Raw genomic sequence first — 5,639 nt, 5'->3', positions numbered from 1 at the left:
TTGTCTTTGTACGTCCGTTTATTGAAGAAAAAAATCAAAACGCCTCTAGCAAACAATGATGAGGGAAGGTCTGCACTTTGCGTTATTTACTATCACCCCACACCCAAATCCCAATCAATCGCTCTCTCTGCCAATAATATGATGATGAATCATAAAAGACATTGTTTTCATTTTTGAATTTTCGTTGCTTCTTTAAAATTATAACTGTCTACAACTTAACCCACCCCCCCACCCACCTTTTTTTACTCTTCCCTTGCAGAAGCTAAACCCTAAAAGAAAAATCCAAGCTTTTCTTTCTTTTCATCATCATAAAAAAATGTCTTGTTTATTGGAATCACAGTTGGTGTTGGATTGATAATGGGTTTTGTTCGTTCTGAGAATTATCGATCAAAACGTCGACCTGATTTGGTAAGTAGAAGAATAAATATTAAAAAAAACAAACTTTTTTTTTTTTTTCCTTTTTTGATTTTTGTTATATGATTTTGAGCTGGAAGTAAAATGTAATTTAAACGGTGCTTGTTGTTGTTACAGGCGGCCTCAGAACTGATTAAGATCTCGGTTGAACCTGTTCTTGAGCAATATAGACCTGTTATATTGTCGTCTCTTAGGTTTTCTAAGATGACAATTATTAGAAAACTAATTTACAGTACCAAGGTTTTCTAATATAGACCTTGGTACTGTTGCTCCACAATTTACAGGTTAGTCTTGTTGGAAAACTAATTTCGATTTTAGTTTCTGTAGGTTGGTTAGTTTAGTTTAACCTTTACAGCTTCTGATACCTTGAACTTGTTAAGCACCTAGCTGGATGAATTGGGTTGTAAATTGAATTTTGGTTATTAATGAAAATTGGTTTATAAAGCGAAAGGGTGGTTCTTGTTTTAGCTATGTTATTTGTGGAGCCTAAATGTGAGGACATTGTGATGAGTGGTAGGCAATCTAGAGGAGTGTTCTGTTGATTGTGAATTGAAATGTTTCTTATTGGGCGTTTTGTGAAGCGGATTTAGTTCAGGTGCTCTCTTAGAAAGAAATCAATCCATGCATGCTTAGTTACAGCATAGTGTTAATGTAGTGACAGACTGGATGACAAGTTTTCCTTGCCTCTTCCAAGGAATTCATAGTGGTAATCTATCGATTTCCTGGTCATCAAACACAGCCTCAGGGAATTCATAGATACCTCCCGGTAACTGAGCTGCACAATTAGGAAAATTTGCTAAAATTATTGTTTTATAGTAATCAAACAGTTAATTTATTGTTTTATACTATTCAAACAGTTAACAGTGGATTCAGTGATGTTCTGCATATCATATCGTATTAATGATGAATCCTTTGTAACAAAGTTTTCCTGATTTTTTTGTTCTATTATATCTTCAAGCAAGCAAAAGCTTTTTTTTATGCCGCTTATCTAAAGAAAGTTATAGCTGGCATTGATAAAAACTGGCACTAAATTGCTGCTTTTATCATGAACTTCTCTGTTAATTAAGATTGTATGTTTACATTATATGAGCAATTAAGCACTAACACTCAGAATTATTCTTTTTTATTGATAAAATCAGGAGTTTAAGCACCTCACCAGCTTATACTATAATGCCTCAATAAACACTGGTCACTTCTATCATTTTAAAGCATTTTGGTATTGGAGGGACCAACATTTCATATTGGGACCATATACATGGAACAATAAGTCCAATATCTGTTTATTCATGTAGCTATGCAGGATGTTGCTTTGACTATTTTATTAGAAGTCTAGGATGTGACTACAAAAGTACATTTGGTTTACTGGTTGATATATTAACCTGTTGACCTCTTCCAAAATATTAGGAGTATTGGTTTAATTTTTGCGTGCCCATTTTTTCTATTAGTTGGCAATCATTTTCATGTTTGCAGGTACACAACCTTGTTATTTTCTTTTTGTTTGCTTTCACCTTAATTGTCTGCTTAGCTGATCTTTCTTCCTTCCGAAAATTATGTAGGTCAAAAACATTGGTTTCACGGGGGTTTTCAGATTAATGTTTAAGCCACTATGAGTTTCGATGTTTCGAAGCTGTTTGTCGTTCGTTGAGTCATAAGGTGCAGTTTTCTCTCTGACAGGAGTTCCCTTGATAAGCTTTTTCTTAAAATTTTGTTAGCACTCTGTCTTAGTTCCGTTTTCTGGAGACTAACATGATACGCAACAGATCAACCTTTGATGCTATTGAGGTTCGGTCTGACCTGTATAAGCCATTTCTTTTCGTATTCCTGTTAAATGGATCAACCTCTTATGATAAAAGAGCAGTTCATCTGAGCAACTGTTTTCTCTTGATTGGGAGGGTAGTTTACTCTCCAATGGTATCGAGGTTCATCCTTACTTGTATGAACCATTTCACTTCACTTCTTATTTCTGTTACGGATCAACTGCTAATGACAGAATCACAGTTCATCTGGGTAAACTGTTTTCTCTTCACAGGGTAGTTTCCGAATGATGACTTTAATCAAAGAATAAAATCAATGGATAATTCATAGAAGCATTACTTGTTAGGAAGATTGTTTACTACCCTCCAGTCTTAGTCTCCATGCATGTAAAGACATCGTCCATATATCTCTGAAGCTTTTTTTAGCCCGATGAAGAAACATAAAAGTTAAGTGTAAGATTGTTTAAATTCTCTTGATAATGTGAAGTACCATAGATCAAGTTTTTCGTATAGGAATACTGTGAGTAGTATACCCTTTATACCCTCAGTCCCAGTCTCCATGTATGTAAAGACATCGTCCATATATCTCTGAAGCTTTTTTTTGCCGGATGAAGAAACATAAAAGTTAAGTGTAAGATTGTTTAAATCCTCTAGATAATGTTATGTACCATATATCAAGTTTTCGTATAGGAATACTGTGAGTAGTATACCCTTTATGCAGTTCAATTTTCCCTTACCATTAAACTTTTTGGTGTCTATCTAATATATGTTTGTACCCTGGTAATGTTGGTTATGTCGTGTTAACGAGTCTTTGTAGATTTCATAATAGTAGCCTTGCACATGAGGTGTTTTTGGATGAAGCTCCTATAATTGTTATTATAAGATCTAGGATACAGTAGAGTTTTTATTACTGTTTTCCAGATTTTATTCCTTGGTAGCACCTGTCAGATTACTTATCTGAATTGCACCTTTTTTGTGCAGAGCACGATACACGGTGCAATTGAAGATTCTATAAAATTATTCCCATCATACCTGTGGACTATAGGTATGAATTTATTGGATTTTTTAGTGTTGCTTTGGAAGTGTATATATTATCTAGCCAACTAAGGCTCCAAACTATATGATTCCTTTTTCACTAGATAAAATTCATGGTAGGTATACAAAACTGCCCACAGATCTTAGGTTTCAATGCGTAACATTTTTTGTGTGGATGACCTTTGAAATAGGACCATTCGCATTATTGGTTGGATTTGGATGTGCATCATTGCTGCATGCTGGGTGCTAAGCCACTCCGCTTGTCTTCTCATGTTTCCATGGTAATTTGTGTTAGTGTATCACAAACTTCTACCTGCTTCTTTTTGTGCTGGTTTAGTGATCTGGAGCTGAAACCTGTTGGGACATCAAAAGTGAAGCTTGTGCAGGCTAAGGACTTAGCAAACAAGGACATCATCGGGAAATCTGATCCGTGTGTTGTAGTGCATATACGCCCATTAGCTGACAAAATGAAGAAAAGTAAAACAATTGTAAGTGAGCTGTTTCTCCTTCTCGAATATTTTTTTTAACTTAGTTATCGGCCCATGGAGTTAAAAAACTAATTGTTGAATCATTTTCTGCAGAACAATCAGCTGAATCCTATTTGGAATGAGCACTTCGAATTTATAGTCGAGGATGCATCTACTCAACAGTTCATAGTCAAAAAATTTGACGATGAAGGAGTTCAAGCATCTGAACTCATTGGATATGCACAAGTTTCAATCTCTACTTGCAAAGGTTAGTGTTTTTTGGATGGTACATTGTTCTAATTTTGAAATTTAACTATTATATGTGACTCAAAGGAAAACTTCTTTCTCTTCTGTGTCCACCTATTGGTTCCTGTCTTCCAGGACTATTCATATGCTCAATATCTGCTTTGTTGGTGGTTTTGGGGTTGTGTTAGTGCAGATCTGATTGTGCGGCAATCTCTATTACAGAAATGAAGGTAAATATGATGAAATTGTATCTGAGAACAATCATATCTGATGATAGGACTCCTCCTGCAAAAAAAATATTTGAGTTGCTTGATAAAGTACGGATTAGAGGAAATAATAATCACTTTGCTCTTTCTCCAATCTGAAATTCTCTATCTATACTTGGATATTCATTTTTGAAGCAAATTTGGTGTTTTTGTTCTCTTACAGCTTTCATGGAACTCAGAAGATCATCACAATGAGCATAACCACTTTCAAGGTTCACAACACAAACCCATTTCATCCCCACGCAAGAGGTACAAGCTGAACCTTAAATTAAGGTAGTGTAGAGTGTACAGGTTTAAATGACTCTTCGTAGCAATGCATCTGTCGTTAAGTCCGATTTTATCTTTTCTCGATAGGGGAAAGTCAAGTTATTGAGAGGGACATGCGTCTAAAGGTTGCTCTGTACATTTCCAAGGACTTAGAATACTGTAGTACCAGAGGGAATGAACTGTTTCATGACCTGAATGCTTACCGGGTTCTCTTTGATCAGGTTTTGTTGCTACCTTACTGGTTCTACTAGATGTTTCTTTTGTGTGTTTTCTCTTGAACTTGCTCTAAAATTATATTGTTTCTGCTTTCTGGTGCAGGACCAGTGATATCTTCATACTTGAGGGGATTTTGAGCCATTTTCTGCTAGTGGTTCTGTCATGTCATGCGGCTCGTATCTACGTTAGTGGGTTTGTGGTGCAGGACCAATGTGATCTTCATACATGAGCTGGAGTTTGAGCCATTCTCTGCTAGTGGGTTTCTCGTGCGGTTTGTGCCTACTCTTGGTTTCTTATTGGTGGTAAAATTCTTGAAACGACAACATGGATTTTGCCTTTGTGTGCCTATCATAGATGTGTTTGCTTGTTGAATTTATTGCTTTGCGTTGCATCATTTACTTTATGCAAATATATGGTGTGTGTGTGTGGACACTTCCATTATTTAATCTCTCAATATTATTAGCATATCTTATCTGACTTGTGCTTGCGTTTGGCTGGTGGGGTACTTGTTTATGATTTGGAAAGTATTCGATCTGTTGTAGTGTTTTATATTGGTATGTCATCTAGGCTTCGATTGTATCCTTACATGACCAAACTGACCGACTTGATCAAGATAACCTAGTTGAATCCCTAGTCAGTTGATATCTTCTCGCTATTTGAAGTTCTTTTTTTGTTGCCTTTCTTGTTGCTATATTAGTCTTAAAGGACTGAATTAGAACCTAATTTGTATCTATTTAAGTTATGTATGACGAATGAATAGCACATTAATTAACCTGGATATATTTCACCGACTTCTTTTACACTTGAATGTATCACTCATGTATCTTTCGGTACAATGATATGAGTTATTCTTGTTATGGATTCTTTCTTCTCTCACACTTGGATGGTAATATTATATGAATAGAGCTATGTGCTATCCGACCTTCTTGTGAACCTGTCGGTTAGAAGAATGAAACTTTACATTTCTTATTTGG

General features: G+C 35.6%; 1 pseudogene; it reads left to right on the top strand.

The window, feature by feature from the left end:
• The first annotated feature begins 357 nt into the window (after positions 1 to 357).
• LOC113324816 lies at positions 358 to 5,140 on the top strand (annotated as a pseudogene).
• Positions 5,141 to 5,639: the final 499 nt, after the last annotated feature.

Source organism: Papaver somniferum, chromosome 11 (genome assembly GCF_003573695.1).
Source record: "Papaver somniferum cultivar HN1 chromosome 11, ASM357369v1, whole genome shotgun sequence".
In the NCBI taxonomy this organism is placed as follows: domain Eukaryota; kingdom Viridiplantae; phylum Streptophyta; class Magnoliopsida; order Ranunculales; family Papaveraceae; genus Papaver; species Papaver somniferum.
The sequence above is the reverse complement of the archived record's forward strand: the minus strand, read 5'-3'. Positions and strand labels throughout refer to the sequence as shown.